This window comes from Manis pentadactyla, chromosome 1 (assembly GCF_030020395.1).
Source record: "Manis pentadactyla isolate mManPen7 chromosome 1, mManPen7.hap1, whole genome shotgun sequence".
Taxonomy (NCBI): domain Eukaryota; kingdom Metazoa; phylum Chordata; class Mammalia; order Pholidota; family Manidae; genus Manis; species Manis pentadactyla.
This window is the reverse complement of record NC_080019.1, coordinates 7307240-7330504: the sequence shown is the minus strand read 5'-3', so window position 1 is coordinate 7330504 and position 23265 is coordinate 7307240. Positions and strand designations below refer to the sequence as shown.

The window sequence follows — 23265 nt, the reverse complement described above, 5'->3', positions numbered from 1 at the left end:
TCTGCATGTTATCTTTATTTGGTCGAAAATCTATTTACTTAGGTCAAAGATAGCAAGCATTTTAAGTTTTACATAATAGCAGTTAAGAACCACTCACTACAAAAATAGTAGTACACTCTGTTGTCTGAGGAAGACCTGTCCGAAAAGATGGCATGATCTTACTTATTTTCAATACTGTATCATGCTTTTTCAATAGCTGTCATTTTCCTTCAAAGGTGGTATGTAGGTCTAAGGTTAAATATCAATTTCTTGGAGATTTTTTTCCCTCAAAAAGAAAATTCCTTCCTTTTAATAAAGTATAATAATAATATATATATTGCTTGCATTTCGGTGCAATGCAGGCATCAGCCAACCTGGTCTTCTTCCCTAAAACAAGGAATTATTTAATAAAGACAAATTAGTGGTTACTTTTTAAGTTCTGTTTTCTCAAATAGAATGTCTTAGTTGACAGCATGTCAGCTAAGTGTCTTTACTCTTTTATTGACTCCATAAGTTCATGTTTATTACCTGGTTAGATCTCTGTTTTATAGTCTGCTAAACAAGGTATTTATACTAATTTGTTTTATATGTTGTATTATTATTAATAAGTTATTTGCTTATTTATTTACTTTATAATTTTGAAATACAGGTTCACAGGAAGTTGCAAATAATAGTAGAGAGGACCCTGTACCTTTCACCCAGCTTCCTCTAATTGTTATATATTACATTACTTAAGTACAATATTAAAATCAGAAAATTGACATTGGTACAGTGTGTGTCTATAGTTCCATTTTTATTACGTGTGTGGATTCTGTAACCATTGCCACAATCAAGATACAGAACTATTCTGTCACCACAGAGATTGAATAATTCCTCTTATTCATGAATTCTGTTGTTTTGTCAAGATAGCTAAGGAGAAGGGCTTCAATTATTGGATTTGTAATTTCACTGTTTTGCCTTTTGCAGTTGTTCAGAAATTCTTTTGGCATATCTTGAAAGTGTTCATGGAAAATTCCAATTAAACTTTCCTGTTTTGAGAGTTTAAAATTTACAAACTTTACTTAATTGAAGATTTATAATATTAGTACCCATTAGACTTTTAAAATAAAAGTTAACAATAACATTGAACAGTTTTGTAAATAAAATGTATCAGATTTAAATGAATTCAAGGCTTAAGTGATGTATTTCTTGCCAGAGAGGAGGTATGCTACTATCTATATTGAATAACCAAAATTACAGTTATTCTGACATTATATTTTGGTCTTTGATAGTCTTGAAACAGACTTCTCAGATTAATTGATAGTGAGCTCATGTCATAGTTTTATTTTGGATTTGTTATAAGGGAATTCTCTTCAAAGAAAGTTCAGCGATTGTTTTCAGAGAAAGGATATTGAAAGGAAAAGAAATGGGTTCTCCTGTTAGGTTAGGTAGGAGAAAGGACCACAAACTCTACAGGGCTGGAGCCCTTACCTCCCATTTACCAGCTGTATAAGTTATAAAACCTGTCTTGAAAGATAAAGCTATTACTCCAGCATACTACTGATTATTATAGACATCGTATGACAAAGGTCTGTGGCTAACAAAATATTTTCAAATATATTGGCAAAGAAGATACATCATGTGATGTCTGTCTTCTCTGGGTTTGAGATAATTTTTTGTCAGCACTGAAAATTTGCTCTAAAAATATCAATTACATTTCAATTTTTTCATTGACAAGAATATTACAAATATTGGTAGTACTTCCTGATAAGTCAGATTCATATTTAGAGAACTTTTTGACTATCTGAGATTTCAGTTTCTTTCTGGTATAATTTCTTTTTTTCTTTGGATATATCTGTTGCCAGCTTTTTATTATCTTGGTGTACATTCTAAAAAATAGTGCTTTAATCAGGAATTGTTTGGCTTCAAGGTGAGTTGTTGTCTTCAAGGAGAAGTGTTGTCGGGATCCAGCTGTTTTGGGTTGACAAAGAACTACTAGACCTTGTGAGAACTGGAGGATTGTCAGGAATCTGAGAAGCTAGTCTCTTTGCCTCTCATTCTGGGATATATGGTTTTATCTCACCTTCTCTTCTATATCTGCTTCATCTACTTTCCTCGCTCTTCCCTCCACTTCCATTTGTCTTGGTATAGGTTTTAATAATTTCTCCTTCTCCATAACTTTGACTTGCAGGTAAATTTGATTTTCCTTGGTGCTGACTTGAACTGCTCTTTCCTTTCAACTGCAGCTTACCTTCTTTTAGTGGCAACAGTGTGTTTCTCTCAGTTCAGTGAGCAAGAGAGAAATCTTGAGTGTATTGCATGACCATGAGTTTGATGTCTATTTCTACTCCCTGACCTGGGGGAGTCGTACAGGGGAACGTCACCATTTAATAACGCTAATGCTTTTGGGTGCTCTACATGAGGAGGGTCCTCTTGTAGGGGTTGAATAGGGCATCCAAACATGTTGAGTCGAGGAGTGTGTGTTTAGCTACTCTGAAATACAAAGATGAGTTAGATTTAATCCTTTTCTTCAAGGATCAAATGATTGGCAGGAAATGGCTAAAGTCTTGCAGTATAATTTACTGTTATCTTTGTATGTTAGTCAGCTCAGGCAAACCAGAAATGTGACAGAGTGGGACTATAGAACTAGCCAGGATTAAGGAAAGAGAACCCAAGGTAACACGAGAGACAGGGCTATTCCATCTCAACAATGTGAATAACAGATCTGCTAAATCATGAAACTAATTAGATGCCACTCTTGTGGGACCCTACTTGCTGCTATCAAGGAGCGTCCCTTGTTGAATGAAGAGGCTCTTTTTTCAGTTCTACCTCTTATCAGGTAGACAACCTCCTGGCCACCATTTGTCTCATCACTGAGGTCAAGAGACATCTTACAATAACTCACCTTCACTGTTCCAGAAACTAGAACATTCTCACTGCATTCTCTATATGGTGACACCTATTCTCTTAGTAAATGTCTTTAATCTTTGACAAGCTTTTGCAGTAAATCAAGACAGAGGCAGGAAATTAGTGCTTTCTCACTTTAGAGGCAGTAAGCAGGAACTCAGATAGATGATGAGGCTGTAGTAGTGAGAATCTTCAACACAGATCTGGCAACGTAAGACTTGACATACTGACTCAGTCCAGTGTGGACATACACCATATGTTATATTTAACAGAAGCTCCATCATGTCAGGGAAAGGAACTAGAACTCTTTCCCTATGTCAGTATTACATTTGATACGGATGTCAGGACAAACAGCTCCAAAGCCAGGTCTCGATGATAGTATCAAACCATGACTGAAATTTTTTTAAAAAGCACAAATCAAAGACAGGTAACAAAAGAACCTAGAAGATGTGAATCAGATAACAAAGCCACAGGAGATAAACAGGTGGGGAGTTACAGAGTTTCAACACTTGGGCTGCAACAGAGGAAGGCAGTACACCTCAACTTTTATGCAAAAGAATTGCCTGGGAAAAGTATTAAAATTTTAGTTTCCTTAGCTCTACTCCCAGATTTCCAAAATCTTAGATGGACCCAGAAATATGTTCTTCATAAGCACACTACGTAGTTCTAATAACGTGGTCCTAAGAACACTTGGAAACTGCACAGACATAGCATAGTATCTACTGAGAACCTACTGTGTGCTTGGTTCTGTGGTAGAGCACTTGGTAATCTTAAATACCTGTTTGTAACTTGGAATGTTTTCTCTTTGACATGTGCCTGCCTTATGTTAAACACTGTCTTTCCATCCTCTGTAATTGCTTACGCTGCTAAATTGTGCCATGGGATATGTTTTGGTTAAATGTGGCTGTTTTCTAGATGTTATGCTTTGGTTAGTATTATACCCCAAATATCTAGTCTTTTATGAATTATATCATCAGTTCATTTTTGTACTTTTGCATATCAACTCTTAAGGCAGTTCATCTGCTCTATCCAACCCTCCCCCATTGTCAATAAGTTCTCCCTTATTCTACTTTTCTGGAACTGTTAAGCAAGATTTTTTTTTTCACTGTATACATTTTGGTATATCAGCCATCTCTTGAACCTTTGCCCTCATAAATTAATTCCTCACCTTTTTTAAGGTTTTCATCATTCTTCTTAGTCTTAATTAATCCTAGAATATTGAGCAGGTTGAGAACATAGACTTTGCAGCCAAACTTGTCTAGGTGCACATCTGACCTTCAGGACTTACTCTGTAACCTTGAATAAATCTTGTTGTGTCTCAGTTCCTCCATCTGTAAATTAGAGATAAATAATAGTATCCATATCATAGGATTGTTGTGAGCATATGAGGCAATATTTGTAAAGTGCTTAGAATAGTGGTTGGCACAGATTAAGGTACATGTTATCATATTAATTGGACTCTGCTTCTGTTCCTAAGGTATTTATTTACTCCCTGTATGAATCATTAGAATTCTCATATGTTGCAAGTAATCCCTTCCTAGGTAACTTATTTTATTTTTTTTCTTCATTAATTTGTTTTTTCTCAGTTACCCTTTGGTAGGATGCCATTGCATTTGATGCAAATGTCTGTTTCCTCTTAGTTAAAATTCCTCCTATCCAGGTTGTCTTCTTTCAGTCATCCTTTTCCTTTCTTGTTAAAATTTACCTCCCATCTTGGAGTTCCTCGATGTAAAATCTTTAAATCACCCTTTTAGTACTTCCCTTTCCATACCCCTCTCCCTCCTCCTCTCCATCTAATTCATCATTAGTGTTCCTCTGATTCTTTGGCTGTCACATCACTTAGATCACAGCATCCTTTCTACATGTGTAGTTGCTGTCCTCATTACTTCTTGCTGAGATGATTGCAGCAGTAAACCTGACCTTCCTACCTTTTTCCTACTCTCTTCCATGGTGCATAGTATTGTTAAAATAATTGTCATCAGACACTTTTCATCAGGTAATTTAAGAAGTTACTGTGCTTTAGTTCCAGTTGTGTTACATTCCAGCTTTAATCCCTGTGCTTTTCAACAGTTTTCTAACATTTCCTTTCCTCCCTTCCTAGCATCCTATTTTCTTATTCCCGAAGATGTTTCCTCTATTACATTCAAGTAAATTACCTTTCTTTCGCTGTGTGTTTTCAGCCTTTATTTCTTGGTATTTGCTACTTTCCCCATTTAATATGTTTGTATGTCCCATCTTGCCAGTTAAAAACGTCCTTAATAAAACCCATTTAAAGCCCTCTCTCTCTGAGGAGACATTTTCCGATTAAATGGTACATGTCACATTTGGAATAGCCATTTACTCCACATACAAACTGCACTTATGTACTTGGTTACTAGTATATATAATTCTTTTGTATTTACTTTTAAGGTATGTCACATTTGAAATATTTCGGTTTTATTTCATGTGTATGACTTGGGTTCCTAGTTGAAGTGTAAGGTTCTAAATCTCCTACCAGCTTCTCTCTCACTGCATTCTTCCTCCCACCTTTAATTTTCATTGTTCATTTATTACTTCTCATTCATCTAACCTGTATTGATTACATATTATGTCAATAAGCCATAGGCCTAAGGTTTAGGAAGCACATAGTTTGGTTTTGATAAGATAAGAAAGAAGACTCAGCTGTGAGAACTCAGAGGTCTCAACAGTGTATCTGAATTATTCTTGGTTCTTTGATCCACTCTCAAAAATAGTAATTAGCACAAGATATGTTGACGGATCTAAGTTCCTAACAAATACTTTTGGTTGTAGCATGCTGGTACCAATGAAAATGGTTAAGAATGGTTGTAGATGATAGGTAGGAATTTTAGGTTCACTATCTTCTGAGGATAAGCTGTTTTGCTCTCTTTATCAGAACAGCAGGAGATACAGGGACTTAAAGATTACAATTTTAAAGTTATTACTAGAAAAGAATCCAAGCAATAAAGAAGTGTATATAAAATAGGAAGTATAGCTGCCCTGTCCTCTTCCTAACATATTCTATCCGGGTGTTCTATTGCTCATAACAAACCAACCCAAAACTTTGTAGGTTAAAACAACAATAATCATTTTATTATTCTTTCTCAGGGTTCTGGGGGTTGGCTCAAATGAGATAGGTGGTTCTCATTTGGAATCTGTCTTCTGGAGTCTTCTGAAAGCTGGCTCAATCTGTGTCTGATGCCCAGTGTAGGAGAACTCAAACAACCGAAGGCTGGACTGCTGTGGCTTCTTAGGCACCCCTTTCTGTCACTGTGTGGTCTGTTCAGTATGGTGGCTTCAGGATAGCTGGACTTCCTACATGGTAGGTACCTCAGGGCTCCAAAGGCAGTTGTCCCGAGCAAAGCTAGGCATATCACTTATGACCTAGCCTTGGAAACCGCACCACATTACTTCCGGCTGTACTGCTAAACATCTTTCAGTTCACCTGACAGTGTTCCTCCGCTTCCCTCCACCCACCTCCAAACAAGGAATTCTCCAGTCCAAACCCACATGGTGCTAATGGTCAAGAAACTGATCCAGGGCCAAGATCTCTTCTTGGTGGATGAATCCATGGGTTGTCACTCTGCAGTGGATTTTCATGCATAAACCACTCCCATAATGTATTATTTATGATTTCAAGTTTTGATTTCTTTAAAATGAACAAAGACCTTAAGGACACATTATATGATCTGTGAGTCAAATTGTAATATTTTATTATTTTCCCCCATCTTTTACAGAAATCTCATCCATATCCAATTCAATGGCTTTTTCTTTTTTAAAGTAAATCATCAATTATAGCAGAATATTCCATCTATTTTTTCAACTTGTCATTGAAACAGTTCTTCATATTCATATTTTGTTGGTTTAGATAATATATAAGTAATTTACTTACTTGCAAGAATGACTGATAAAAACACTGGGAAAACAAACTAACCTACTCTTAGTTGGCACACACTGGAATGTATGAGACGGTAGCTTTCGGCATTCCATGGCAGTTTGTTTTGGAAGGAGAATCTAGAAGGCATTGATTGATTGTAATGGTTGGGTAAGTAGAGGTTGGCTTACAGTTTCTATATGAGCAATAAGGAACTGAAGAATTTTTTGTTATTGAAAATAATTGTTCTCAAAGTAAGTTTACAGAAAACTATTTCTTAAAGAAACAACCAAAAGAAACCACATGTACACAAAGCAAACACAGACAAAAAAAAAAAAAAACCTACCGGAATAAGATAATGTTATATTACAATTGAGTTTTGTCTTGCCCCAAATTGGTAGGATTTGTGAGGATAACATGGAGGAGAAAGGACAGAGGTGATGCCAGTGGTGGCCTCAAAAAGAGAATAATGCTCTTCCCTCTTGATGTACATGCTTTGGTGATGGGATTTTAGCAATCTTTGCGTATTTGGGATTGTGAGGAAGCCCTTCCTAATCTAGAAATTACTAAATTACTTTCCTGGGTCCCACTTCCTCTTATAAAATACATTTATTCAGACTTTTTTTGTGCTTTGAAGACTACTACCAGTTGGCATTATCCTATTTAACGACTCTTTGTTTTAAGCAGGCTGGCTTCCATGATTGTCCTCTGGATTTCCTTTATCTGGACCTTTGCATATTAAACCCCCTCAGCCAGTCTCCTGCTTTTTACCAAAATATTTCTTGTACTTTAAAATAGTTCAGCTCACTGTCTCAGTTTCCACTAAAGACTTGATTCTAACAAATTCTTAATTTTTGTATTACTAACAAATTTTTTTCAGCCTTGATTATATGAATTTTCAGAATATATGCATAATTTTGGCTACATGAATTTATACAAGTTGACTCGTTGCCTAATAAAAATGGTGTTATTTAGAATTTAATCAGAGATTAATCAGGGAAACCCAGAAACTGGTGTTTTAGATACCCTAATGAATTATCTGGTAACCAATACCCAGTGGGAAATACATCCTGAATAAATGGTTAATCTTTTCAGAGCTAGAGGATTAAGCTGAATTAGCAGAGGATTGTTAAAGTTGATAATTACTATTTCTGTAGTTGCTGGAGGAAAATGTTAGCTTTTCTTCCCTGCACTTTCTGCTAATGATGGTGATTTCTTTATCTAGAGAAACTACATAAAGGCAGATCCTTATCTCTAGGCTAAGAGATTACTTAGAGCAGCATGTCTGGGTTAACTCTTAGTTAATGAGATTTTCAAAAATAATCATTCCTTCCCTTTAAGCTTACATAAAAACAAAATTCACTATATTAAAAATTATTTTGTATATTTATGTAGTTGTCTCACGACATTTATAAAATGTGTTACATTAAAAAATACTCAGTATCTGAACATTTTTAACCTTTGCGTATCCATTTCCTCTCCCTTTTCAAACATAATACCATAAGTAGAGATTCTCAAGAAAAACTTTTGAAAATAATGGTTTTGAATGAATTATCAAGCTAATAATTCCAGATTGTTCAAGGTAGCCATATTAGGCATATATTTTAAATGTTAACTATTTGGAAAATAATTAAATGGAGTTTTTTTGGTAAAAAGATGAATTTCTTTCAAATGAAAGATTATTTTCCCAATGAACCATGTATGTAGGGTACAGTTTAGCAGAGGCACAGTACATATTTTAAGGCAGTTTATTGCATGTTTGTGGTGATAATGTTTTGCATTATTGGTACTTGTATCAACAAGCTCTAATGTGGAATCCCTGAAAGGATGGAACCAGATATAATTTGGTTCATCACTTGTTCCAGTAAGGAAATGAAGGGAGAACTTGCCTAGTCTTATTGCTAGGGCAGAACTCAGGCCACTTACCTCCTTGTCTCACACTCTCTCTGTTACCAAAGGCAACTGAAACTTTCTAACTCACTGTGCTCAAATCCTGCAAACTTATGATGGACACTTAGAGGATTTGAATAACTTCCTTTTTATAAATAGGTGTAGGTTTTTCACAGTAATTCAGTTTCTCTCTCTTGTTTTCATTATTACTTTTTGGATAGTATACATTATGTAAACAGTCTCATCCAGGTAGTATAACAGTGGTTTGTGCAGCCACCGATTTGTGGCTTTGCACCTGGCTAGGTGTTTTAGGAGGCCTATAGGCTGCTCAACATCTCTCTGGGAACTTAGGCAGCTTCTCTACTACTTTTATCCTGAGTCTTCCAGCCATTTGCTGATCTCAAAATTTATGAAACCCTCTCCTAGAGATCTCTAAAGTACCGTGTATGCTTGGTCATTGTATTGCCTGATTCATTGGCCCATTTGGAACATCATGTTGTGCAATGTATCGATTTTGGTTTATACTGATTTAAACACCATTTTCTGCATTAAATTCCAAAGGAGCATAGGAACATATTGTTTGGTTTGTATTTTTATTTTAAAATGAAAATATAATTAGCTTGCCTTGTGTGACTTATAGGACTTTTTCCAGGACCGTAATTTATCCAAGTTCAAAGGCTGGGTTTATTTTCCTTCAAATTGAAGTCTACATTTTTAGTTGGGGGAAGAAAATTGATGTTAATTAAGCATATATGGTTTGAATTTTTGTCTTTTAATTATAAACTTGAGAATCTATTTATAAAAACAGAAAAATAAATGAACATCTATTAAAATCTTGGTTATGTAGAAGGCCTTAAAATATGGCATTTATAAATATAACACCAGAGTAGCTGGAGCATTTAGAACCATATTTTAAAAAAAAAAGTGGGTTTCACCTACATTGGTAGGTGTGATAACCAATTGTAGGATAGTGGGAGAGCACTGTAATTAGTTTCCTCAGACTATCTGTGACAACATGTTATTTCTTAACATTCCAATCCTTGGCTGACAGATTTGTAAAATACAATAAAAACGAATCACTAGAAAAATGAAATGAAAAAAAATTACCAAGGAAATATTTTATTATCAGATTCAGCAGATAATATTTGTCAGATTGCTCTTTAAGTTTCTAAACGTGGGTTCTCAACTTCTGTAATCACCTAGTCATGGGCCAGTTTCAGACAATTACAGTGCATATAGATAGGTGTTGGTCTGCAGATCACACTTTGAGAAGTACTGTTTTCAAATATGCTAATGTTACAAATTCAAAGTTTAGGAAAAACTTTTTTAAATGGTTTTGAATGGATTAGCAAACTAATAATTCCAAATTTTTTTTGAAGTTTTATTGAACATTCTGTTAGGAGTCAGTCCTAGGCTAGGAGGTTCTCTGTTACAGCAAGTGTTGCCTCTGAAAACAATTATGGTGCCTCATCTGCTAGAATGGCCTCCTATGACCAAAAATGAGACCTGGTAACTAAGGAAAAAAAGAACACAGTTTTACTGAGGTATAGTTTATATAGCATAAAACTCACTTGTGTTAAGTGTGCATTTCAATGATTTATGGTAAATTTTGCCAATTTATGCAAAACATTACCTCAAGGTATAAACCCAAAAGAACTGAAAACAGGCATTCAAACAAAAGTTTTTACATAAATGTTCATGGCAGTATTATTCATAGATAAAAGGAGAAACAAGCCATATGTCTATCAACTGATGAATAGATAAACAAAATTTTAGATTATTTTCATTACCTCAGTAAGATCTTTCATGCTCTTTTATACTTTATTCTTATTCCCATCTTCAGCCCCAGGCATTACTCTACTTTTTGTACCTATATATTTGCCCTTTCTGGACATTTCATGTAAATTAAATCATACATTATATGATCTTTTGTGTCTGGTCTCTTTGACTTAGCATAATATTTTTAAAGCTCATTCATATTGTAGCATTTATCAGTAGCTCCCCTTTTCATTGGGAATAATATTCCCTTGTATGAAAATAACACATTTTGTTTATTTGCCAGTTGATGAATATTTTGGTTGTTTCCAAGTCGGGGGATATCATGAATAATGCTTATGTGAACATTTGTGTGCAACTTTTTGGGTGAACATGTTTTCATTTCTCTTGGATAGATACCTAGGAATGGGATTGTTGGCTTGGATGGTAAGTTTCTGTTTAACTTTTTAAGAAACTGCTAAAATTATTTTACATTCACCACCAGCAATGTATTAAGAGTTGCAGTTTCTTCACATCCTTGTTAACACTTATTTTCTGTATTTGATTATGGTCATTTTTGTGTAAGAGGAGTAATATCTCATTGTGGTTCTAGTTTGCAGTTCACCAATGGTGTTGAACATCTTTTCATGTGCTTGTCATTCATGTGTCTCCTTTTGTGAAACACTTATTCAGATATTTTGTCCATTTTACAATTGGATTATCTTACTGAGTTGTAAGAATTCTTTATATATTTTGGATATACATCTTTTATCAGATACATGATTTTCAGATGTTCTCTCCTAGTCATTGGCTTTTTTCCTTTTCTTTCTCTTACTGCTGTATTTTGCAGTGAGAACCTTTCAACTTTAGGTAAAATAGTTGCTCATCGTAAAAAATCACAGGACTAATGAAATGAAGACCAGTGGCAGGATACCTTATGCTGTTCTTTAGCTCTATTTCAGAATGTACTTACCTAATTCTAGAGTTTGTTTGCTGAGTGATGCTAAATAACTGAGTCACCATTTCAAACTAGTAATCTTGGTATGCGTGGAGCTGTTTGGACACCATATCATTGATGTGAACATTAGCCTTTATTGTAGTTCATTGAGCACTCTGGTTTTTTAGTTGGAACAAAAACTGACTCTGGCTATTTAAGTTAAAGGTAAATTTATTCAATGGATGTTGGGAAGCTCTCAGCATTCCTAGGAAGACTAGAGAACCAGGCCTGTACAATAGGATGAGCTAACTGAGGCTGTTCCCTGGCAGGAGCCACAGCCAGGACCATGCCACAGGTGCAATCTGGTTAGGGCAGCGTTACTGTTGTTTACCACTGCTGGTCCTGGACCATGGACGCTGCTGCTTGGCTTTTGTTGCTGCCCTGAAGCTGAATCTTGCTGCAGTGGTCCTGTCTGCTTAAGAAGGTTCTTCCTGCTTGTTTATGACACAGATTTCCAATTCAAAGTCTGTGGAGGGTCACCTGCCTATGCTCTGTTTCTAAAGGAAGCTGGGAAGTGAGTGTTTGGCATTTTTACGCTTCATGAGAGATAAATCTTATCTCTTATTAGTGTTGAAAGATGTTCAAGTGATCCCCATCTCAATAGGAAAAAGAAAACAAAAGCTCCCTTGACTTTACTTTCCCATTCAGACATTGCCATGTATCTTCTTCAGTCCCCTATATAGGTAATACTGGTTAGTTTTACCACCGTTTCCTGACCTTTCATGGACTCAATCCTCTGGAATCTGGTATATACTCTCACTTATCTCCAATACTGTTTTCCACAGTATAACTAAAATCCATGGACAAATTTCAGCCTTCTAGTTTGATATCTCAATAGTTTTGTCAATGATCATGCCTCTCCTTTGAAACACTTCCTTCCTTGACTTCTTTGATACCTGTCATTGGTTTTTCTTCTTGGAGGTCTTCTTGTCCTCTGAAGGGTCTTCTTGTCCTCTTGGGGGGTCTTCTTGCCTTCTGAAGTCTTTAAGTTCCTCAAAGGACTGTTCTAGGCCCAATTTTCTTATCATTATACACTCCGTAGGCGAGCTCATCTATTGCATAGCCTTAGTTACCACTTACAGACTAGCCCACACATTTCCGTTGAGCTCTGGAGAGAACTTTATATCCAACTAGCCATTTCTTCTTAGGTGTCTGAAAGGCATCTCAGAATCAATACTTCTCTTCTTTTAGTATTGGTTATTGCTTGAAATGGCACACTATCAATCAACTATACAAGCTAGAATCCTGGAGATTGCCCCTGACTCTTCTATCTTCATTCTGCATCTTCTAGAATTCTATTACCAAGTTTCTCCCATATTTACCAATTCTCTCTCTGCTCTGGTCCAAGCTATGGCCAATGATGGTCCAAATGGTTACTTTAAAACCTCCTAATAACACTCTCTGCTGCTGGTCTTACCCTCTTTCCTGCAGAATACCAGATGGATAATATTACTCTTTAAATCTTTCAGTGGTAAACCCTTTCCTTTAGGACAAAGCCCAAACTATTTGATGTGCCTTATAAGGCTTTCCAAGATATTTGAATCCACTTACACCTCTTTCAGTTTCTCAGTTGGGCAAACTTCCTGCCTCTGTTATCCCACATGCTATTTAAGTAGGATGCTTTTCCCTCCCACTTCTACTTTACCATCCCATTTCCCCACTCTTCAACCTAAAAATGCCCACTAATTCTTCATGTTTTGATTTAAATATCATTTCCTAGGCTAGGATAAGTCATTTTCATATGTGCTTCTGGAATACTCTGTACTTTCCCTTTAATAATATTCATTAACATTTATATAATTATTTGTCTTTATTCATACTAGACTGCAAACTTCATAAGGGGAAGAACTATACTTAGACCTGTCCATAGCATACTGCTTGGCACATAAGAATGTTCGGTAATGTTAAATGAATAACTCTTTGATCTGTTCAAGGAGAGAAAGCCTCCTTGTAAATCAGTAGAACCACTTGACTTGGGTGAGTTCAGTGTCAGATTAATCTATTTTAAAATCCCTAAAATTTTATAAATCTGAAGTGTCAAAGTGGTTACTGGAAAACTATTGAAACTTATTTAGTAAAATCTATGTCTCAGAACTTAGTAATGAAATTTTAATTGTGGAATCGAATATATAACCTATCTACTAAAGAATGGTCAATGGGAAATAAAGTTTATTAAAAGTTAAAAAATTTAACTCCCATCAAAATTATCTTTTCCTCCTTTTAACTGTGGAGAGGCACTGTTTTGCAGGGAAGGCAAATATCTGAACACATGCCTTCAATCTCCTTTATTGTGATAAACATCTGCATCCAGTTCAGCCCAGCATCCTTTGAACCACAGCGCTAGAGTGGCAGCCATGACAGATGATGTGGCCATGAAACTATTTGATAACCGTAGCCTAAGTAGGAACTTCAGTAGTGTTTGAATTAGTAAATGAATATGTGGTTTTCATTTCAGTGAGAATTTCTTTTTTCTCCATTCTTGTTTCAGTGAGAACAAACTTCCTTGCTTAGAATTTATTCTACTTTATTTGAAAACAGTGTTATGTTCTGATACCTGTAATGGAAATGGCTTTTTAAAAGCCAGTGAGTACATTATAAACATATACAAATAGAATGAAGACCTATGAAGAAAATTTCTACAGACTTATTTTTGTATTTTCAAATGTGACATTAGAAGAGAGAACTGCTGGAGTAGAGTTATGAGTTAGGATGCTTGCAGTTGAAAAACTCAAAATCTACGTAAACTAACTTAAACTATAAAAGGAATTTATTCATTTGTGTATCTGAAAAACCCAAAGTCAGGTCAGGCTTAGGAAACAGGTTGATCCAGAGGCTCCAAAATGTCAATGAGTAATCTTTTTTGGTGGTTGTTTGTGTTTGGCTGCATTATCAATTTCTTAGAGCAGCTCTGTCCAACAGAAATGTAATTTACACATTTATAAATTTAATATTCTGCTACTTTAAATAAGTAAAAAGAAACAGGTGACAATTTTAATAGTAATTTTCATTTAACTCAGTATGTCCAAATACTGCTATTTCAACACATAATAAAAATCATTGAGATATTTTACATTCTTTTTCATGCTGTGTCTTCACAATCATTATATGTTCTGCACTTGGAACACATCTCACTTAGGACAAACCACATTTTAAGGGTTTAATAACCCCACCTGGCTGGTGGCTACTTTAATAGACAGCAGCACAGTTTTAAAGTTTCTGCCTTATCTTAATGCTGCCTCTCCCCATTTCCTCAAGTTGGTTTCCTGCAGTCAGTGAAACCATGCAGTACAGTTTTCTTTGTTGGGGTATTTTTAAGCTATTAACTCAATATCCTTAATAACTATTGAACCATTCTGGTTATTTCTTTTGTTACATTATACATTTCAAAAAGTTGGTCCATTTCATCTAAGTCGTTGAATTTATGAACATAGACTTGTTTTTACTTCATTCTTTTAATCTCTGTAGAGTCTCTAGTGATGCCCTCTCTTTCATTATGAAAAAACAATAACCTATGAAATGTTTGTGCTTCATTTGAGTGTATAAACATCATTTTACCAACAGCACACCTAACTTAAATGCTTCTGACCTTTCACTTAGCATAGGTGTCTAAAAGTAGTAGACTTGAGGTCATTCAGAAACATAGTCATTTCCTGATGCATGAGTGAGCAAATAACTAAAAAATGGTCTGCTGATGAGGTTTAGTAGATATTTTGTAAGTCATTAAACACTTAAATTCAGTGAAGACTACTGAAGTCATAATCCAGTTTAAAACAGCAGGAACTTCTCAAGACATTATCTTTAAATAAACATCTCTTTATACTGTCAATTCCAAGTTGAAAAATAAGGGAATTGAAAAACAATGAAGTTATTTTTCATGGCCAAAGTACCTACAGAGAGGAAAGTGAAAGATTATGGTTTGGCCTGTCATAGCCACCTTTGCTTTGATACGGTGAAGGATTAACCCTGGTAGCAGATACATGCAAAAGAAAGATGTGGGATATCCACACAACCTGAGTGACCGGTTTATGATTCTGAAAGTAATACATATACTTGTTTAACCTTCTTTTGGCAAAAAATATATCCTTGAAAGGTAATTGAAATTTTTATATACCAATTTTTGTTGCAAATATAAGGGACAAAAGGTAAAGCTAAAAAAAAAATCTTGTTTTAAATTCTTTTGTAAAATGAATACTCACAGATCATTGTTAGGAAAATTTAGTTCTTTTGTTTATCCTTTTTAAAGTTCAATGAAAACTGTAAATATGAATTTTGTTTAGATGAAAATTAATATTATTTTAATTTCAAAATGAAAGCCTTAGTTAAAATGAGCTTTCAGACATTAAATATTATAAAGAACAAGTAAAACCTTTTTTTCAATAGCTAGGCTTAGAGATATATTGCATATAAAATTGTCTTATGAATAAAGAATTGTTTATTGTGACAAATAAAGCATTTTAAAAGTATTTCTTCCTGTATTTAACATTAGCCAGTTAAACTTGACAACAGCTCTAGTTTAAAATCTGTATGTTAACCTTTTATTTTTATTGTTTATTCAGTCACTCCCAAATCTCTATTACAAAGTTCCTACTGAGAGCAAGACCCTGTTGTGGGGCTTGAAATACAACTGTGACTAAGACAGACTTGGTCACACTATGAATTCAACAATCTAATTTTTTCAATAGCAGTTTTTGCAAGCCAGAGAGTTTTTATTCAGATAACCCATATAAAAAAACCTAAAATTGCCACCAAACAACTACTGTGAAGAACTCTTACTACTATAAAGAAGAGTTGCACAGTGCTGTGCATCCTAGTTGGACGTAGTCTGAGAAGTCGAAGAAAACTCCCTTGAGCTGAAATCTTAAAGGTTGAGTAGAAGTTAACTAGTCTGTGGAGGGAGAGAAAAGTCAGTAGAAGCAGAAATTCTCTGGTAACTTGCAGTTTGACAAGAATAAGGATGACAGGAGGCAAGATGTCTGACCAGTGTGATACAAAATGAGGCTAGAAGGATAGGATGGGGCCAGATTGCCCATAGTCTTTGTAACACATCTAAAGGAAATTGGTCTTTATCCTAAGATCAAGGGTTTCAAGCAAGTTGAAGGAAGGGAAGGGAGGAGGCAGATTAACATGGACTGATCAATAGAGGTGGTGGTAGCCTGTACTTCTGTGGTAGTGGTGGGGATGCTGGTGGCAACTGATGGAGATAAGTGACAGATTCCAGAATTATTTAGGAGATTAAATTGAAAGGACTTGAAATGGGAGAGTGAGAGAGTATAGGGTATCCAGGATAGCTTCAAGGTCTGGCTTGCACAGTCTTCGTGGAGGGTATTAGCATTTATTGAAATGGAACAGTTGTTCTTATTTGGCTTACTTGTTTAGGATGAGATTTGGGAGGGGAAAACATTCCTGTATTCCCTTTGAATGTTAGAGTTTAATGAGCTGTTAGGTATTTTTGTCTGGAGCTCAGAGGAGAGACCTGAAATGGAGAAATAAAATTGTGAGGCCCACTCTGATCACCCATTTTTCAGTGAAACACTGCTGTCCCCAGCCCCACGCATTCTAAATTTTTCCTACTGTGTTTTTTCCCCCATAGTACTTATTTTCTAACATACTATGTCATTTGTCATACAATACATACTTATGTCACATATTGCCTATGTTTATTGTATGTTGTTTATATCCTTTTCCAAGTTCCAACAATTAAGTTCTAGAAAGGCAAGAATTTTTGTCTGTTGACTGTCTTCCATGTGGAGTAGTGCCTGGCACTTAGTAGATCTTTGATAAATAATTGTTGACTGTTGAGTGAAGGGATGAAGGCAGTGAGACAGAGAGTGTAGGATTAGCTTGAGATAGGAAGAGGGATATTTCACCGTTTTTAAGATTCAGGAAGAGAGAATAGGATGGGTGTAATTGTACATACATTTTTGCATTTCATATTAGAAAGATGTCAGAGTTCCTACCTGATGATTATTTTCTCTAAAGCTGGAGAAAAGATCATCTCACAGCCAGAGAGAGGAGTATCAGTCAGAGAATTAAGGAGAATGGAGATTTGCAATAGCCATTCAAGTGAGAGTGGAGAAATGCATCAGCCGGAGAAATGTAGGATTGTTCCCTTGCATGGAGGGCTCTTCTGAGATCAGTGATAATGTGTTAATAATGGAGCCAACTTGCTCTTTGGAGAACTTTCCCTTATAGTTGCTTGGCTGCTCAGGTGAAGTCATGCATGGAGAAAGTGGATAATAATAGGATATCTGAGGTATTGATTTTGATGAAAGAGCATTTTGAGTGATCATTGGGGTCCAGGATTTTACCTTGGTAATGGATGGCTAAAGTAGTGTGAAGGAGAATGTCATTGGATTTGACCTGAAGGTGTGCTGTTGGGAAAGTAGTTTTCTTGCATCTGAAAGTTATCCAGGATGATGACCAGGCTTAGGGGAAGGAAGCTGTAAACTGGGTGCCAAATACTTAGGCAAAGGAGGAGAGAACAACAGGGAAGTCAGGAAGTGACAGCAGTGAGGAGGGGAGAGTTGGTAGTGTAGTGGAGACAGCCCTGAGCATCAAAGAAATGTGTGGTTTTGTTTGTTTGTTAATAGGATGGTAGAAGAGTAATTTCTGGAGGTTACATCAGGAGCGGTAAAACCCATTTTCCTCTCCTGGCCCCGAGGTAACCAACATATAAGGGGAAAAAACAACGAAAAGAAAATACACAAAAGCAGCCACCATGTAACTGGGCTGCAAAGAAGTATTTTACTCAGTCAAGAGCCAACTTTGTTTTAAAGTAAGGAGAAGCTGTCAGAGAAAAGTTGGAAGATAAAAGTGCCTGTTATTGTTGAAGACAATGTCAGAAGCACATTGGAATGATTGAGAAGGTGGAGAACCATAGGGTGAATTGGCAGGAAGGTACTGGGCACAGACCTTTAACATCATGATGTTAACATTGTGGTCTTAGTTGAGCTGCCCTTTTTTTTAACATTTAAGTGAAATTCACATAGCATACATTAATCATTTTAAAGTGTACAGTTCAAAGGGCATTTAGTTTCACAAAGTTAGACAGCCATCACCCCTCTCTCGTTATAAAACATTTCCATCATCCCCAGAGGAGACCCCACACCCACTCAGCAGTCACTCTCCATTCCTCCCTACCAAGAGCAGCAGTCTTGGGGGGATGATGGGCAGAGAAACATGTCTTATTTGGCTAGGTGATGGTGGACTTAGAACACACTTGGAACGTGTGATAGAAGCTCTAAAAACTGGGATGTGCCACTGTTGGCTTCAGCGTATTTCAGAAACCAAAGTCTATTACTAAAAATACCTCCTCTCCATCTGGACTTCAGTTATTTCTTTTAATTATACCATCATTCTCCTAGTAACTGAGGTCTAAACCCTGATACCCTTTTTACCTTCTTCCACAGCACCTACAGATTTCTTCCTTTCTGTTCCCACTGCTATCAGTTTAACTTGGGTCCTTACTAACTTATGCCTGAACTTTCACAAGTCTCCCTGCCTCCAGTTTCTTTATCCTTTAATGGATGGATTCAATACTGCTGCTAGATATTTATAATCTGATAAGCAGGGCCCTCTACAATCCACCTTTTCTCAAATGGTTGTTTTGGTGATCAAATGAGATAATATAAATTACTGTACAAATATTAGGTATTGCTATAGGTTGTAAGACTTCATTCTTTTCCCTCACTGTTACGTTTACCAGCCTCCTGGTTAAGTCAAACTGGTTTAGTCAATATCCTTGAACATAATCTGTTTTTTTTGTCCTTGGCATCTTTGTTATAGCAATTCCACTTCTCTGGAATGGTCTTTCTCCCTCTCCACTTACCTAATTTCTGTGGCTTTTATGAAGTCTTCATTTATTTGGTCTCAGTGATCAATCACTTATTTGAGTCATTTGGAACATACATTGCACCACTCCTTTGGCATTAGGCTAGTCTACTTTAAGTTATTGTTTGTTTTGAACTGGATTTTAATTGGACAATTAGGTTGTAAAGGTTTTTTTTTCCTGCAAATAATTCAGTTCTATATTAGGGCAAGAGTGGGCTGAGACAAAAGGAGGAAGAAGAAAGAGACTAGAAGGTGAAATAGGGAAAAGAAAGACATTGAAGAAACAAAGATGTGTAGGTGCAGGCAGAGACAAACACGGGGTGGGGTGGGGGTTGTAAAAGTTTTGAGTGTAAGGAACACATCACCCAGCACTTAGCTGGGTATTTTGAATATAAATTATTGGCAAATAATTTATGATTATGATACAGTAAATGATATTAAGGGAGTCACAGGAATTCCTTTTAGGAAATACTGGGCAGCCTTTTCTCCTCAACCCCCTTTTTTGTTTGTTCTTCTTAGCACATTGGTTTTCAGCATGGTATTTTAATTAAAAGTAATTTTTTATCCATTAACTTGATAATTAATTTATAATCTCATTGCCAATGAGATTTAAAGCTAGGTTATTTTTCAATACCTAATATATTTCATATGATTAAAAATTAAGAAATGTAGGAAGTTGTATAGTGTTAGTTAGAAGGTCACTCTATATACCCTTCACACACCAAGTTCCTTCCTACACCTACAGTTTTTAGGTTGCTGTATATCTTTCAAGAATTTCTCTATACAAAAACATACTACTATTTTCACTCCCTTTTTTCAACAGACATAGCATATTATATATGCTTTTCTTCATCTTATTTGGCAATTATATAATGGGTTTTTAAATATCAATACATAGAGAACTTCATTACTTCTTACATTTGCAAAGTATTGCATTATGTGGATGTGTTAACCTTTATTTAAGTAGTCCCCTATTGCTCATTCCATTAAGATTTGGCTAGGATAAAGATAGCACCACATTTTCTGTAATTGTGCTTTTAATTACTTAAAAGAGCCTTAACCAAGGTGATACCAATAGAGGAGAAAACAATGACCATCAAATTTGTGTTTTTTATGCACTTGGCCTAGCAGATTTAAGTGAAATGTAAGAAAAATTATGTGTGTTGAATGTCTGCCAAATACTGTAGAAATGTTTATACTCAGAAGTTTTAACAACTTTTTAGAAATGATTATCTTTGAATCTGACATATGTCTAAAATACAAATTTCTCCTTTCTCTAGTGAAAAATAATGTACATTTTGTCACTCCAGTTAAGTGGAGTCTCTTTCATGAATTGCTTCAAGAAATTGGTTTGAGTTCAGTCATGAGAAGCTCTGATACAAAATGTATAGTGAATCCCCAACTCGGTCCCAAGTGATTAAAAGCCCCCAATAAGCAGTATTGTTTCGAATGGCGGGGCCATAGTAGGTAATATGTGGAGAAGAGCAGAAAATTTTAGTTGTGTGTTAGGACTTCGCAAAGATCTAAAATTTAAGGTTGCTCTCTGTGATTCATGTGTAAACCAAGTTCCTGCATATTGCGAGAGAGAAGGAAACCATAGACCGGAAAAGAAGGAAGGATGCAAGAGAGAGAGAGAAGTAAGGTGGTAAACACTGGGGTGACAAAAAACTTTTGCAGGTGAGTGTAATGCAGTAAACAGAGGAAAATTCAGTTTAACTAGGAATCATTGAGAAAGTGGAAGAAAACAAAGAACTTTTAAGGAAGTACCCAGGAATTGATATGGATTTTACCTGTTTCTGAAAACATGCACATTAGCAAGTACCTCAATTCAAAATACCTAGATTATAATACAGGCTTACTTTGTTGTATTGTGCTTTGCATATACTGTGTTTTTTTTCTTTAACAAATTGAAGGTTTGTGGCAACCCTGAGTCAAGTCTAGGCTCCATTTTTCCAACAGCATTTGCTCACTTTGTGTCTATGTGCCATGTTATGGTAATTTTTGCAATATTTTAAAATTTTCATTATTATTATATTTGTTATGTTATCTGTGATCAGTGGTCTTTGATGTTACATTGTAATTACTTTGGTACACCATGAACCGTGACCACAGAAGACGGTGAACATAATAAATGTTGTGGTGTTCTGACTGTTCCACTGACTGGCTGTTCCTCTCTCTCTCCTTTTTCTTGGGCCTCCCTATACCCTGAGACACAGCAATATTGAAATTAGGCCAATTAAGAGCTCTACAGTGGCCTCTTAAGTGTTTAAATGAAAGGAAGAGTTGCTCATCTCTCATTTTAAATCAGAAGATAGAAATGATTAAGCTTAGTGAGGAAGTCATGTTGATGAGGTAGGCCAAAAGGTAGGTCTCTTGCACCTAATAGTCAAGTTGTGAATGCAAAGGAAAAGTTGTTGAAGGAGATTTAAAGTGCTACTCCAGCGAACACATGAATGATAAGAAAGCAAAACAGCCTTATTGCTGATGTGGAGAAAGTTTGAGTGGTCTGGATAGAAGGTCAAACCAGCTACATGTCCTGGAGTCAAAACCTAATCCAGAGCAAGGCCATAGCTCGCTTCAGTTCTATGAAGGGTGAAGAGATGAGGGAGCTGCAGAAGAAAAGTTTGAAGAGGTTGGTCCATGAGGTGGAAGGAAAGAAGCCATCTCCATAACATTAAAGTGAAAGGTGAAGCAGCAAGTGCTTATGTAGAAGCTGTAGCATGTTTCCCACAAGGTCCAGCTGAGATCACTCACGGAGGTAGCTACACTAAATAACACATTTGCAATGTGAACAAAACAGCCTTCTTTTGGAAGAAGATCCATCTAGAACTTTCAGAGCTAAAGAGAAGTCAGGGCCTGGTTTAAGCTTTAAAGGGCAGGCCGACTCTCTTGTTAGGGGATAATGTAGTTGGTGACTTGAAGTTGAAGCCAGTGCTCCTTTGCTATTCCAAAAGTCCGAGGACCCTTACGAATTATGCTAAATCTACTCTGCCTGTGCTGAAAAATGGAGCAACAAAGTCTGGATGATAGCTAATTTGTTTACAACATGGTTTACTGAATATTTTAAGCCCACTGTTGAGACCTACTCCTTAGAAAAAAGATTCCTTTAAAAATATCACTGCTCATTGACAGCTAACCTGGGCCACCCATGAGCTTTGTTGGAGATGTGCAGTGAGATCAGTGTTGTTTGCATGCCTGATAACACAACATCCGTTCTGCAGCCCATGGGTCAGGAAGTAATTTCAAGTTTCAAGTCTTATTATTGAAGAAATACATTACATAAATAAGGCAATAGCTGTTATAGATAGTGATTCCTCTGATGAATTTGGGCAAGTTGAAACCTTCTGTAAAGGAGTCCATCTAGATACCATTCAGAATATTTGTGATTCATGGGAAGAGGTCCAAATATCAACACTAACAGGAGTTTGGAAGAAGTTAGTTCCAACCCTCCTGGATGACATTGAGGGGTTCAAGACTTCAGTGGAGTTAATAATTGCAGATGTGGTAGAAACAGCAAGAGAACTAGAGTTAGAAGTGGAGCCTGGAGATGTGACTGAATTGCTGCATCTCATGATCAAACTTGAACAGTCAAGGATTACTTCTTTGGGATGAGAAAAGAAAGTGGTTTCTTGAGATGGAATCTACTCCTGGTGAAGATATTGTGAAGATTGTTGAAATCATAACAAAGAATTTAGAATATTACATTAAACTTGGTTGATAAAGCAGCTGAACGGTTTGAGAGGATTGACCAGCTTTGGATGAAGTTCTATAGGTAAAATTTTATCAAACAGCATTGCATGTTACGAAGAAATATTCACAAAAGGAAGCGTCAATGTGACAGACTTCATTGTTGTCTTATTTTAAGAAATTGCTGTAGACACCCCAACCCTCAGCAACCGTCATCCTCCTGTTAAGTCAGTCAGCCATCAACAATGAGGCAAACCTCTCCACCAGCCAAAAGATTGACTTATAAAAGCTCAAATGATTGTTATCATTTTTTAGTAATAAAATATTTTTTAATTAAGGTACATATGTTTTAAGACTTATTGCTACTGCA

General features: G+C 36.0%; 1 protein-coding gene across 15 annotated transcripts in view; it reads left to right on the top strand.

The window, feature by feature from the left end:
- HMBOX1 (homeobox containing 1) overlaps positions 1-23265 on the top strand; it is a 171569-nt gene that overhangs the window by 6847 nt on the left and 141457 nt on the right. The window lies entirely within an intron of this gene.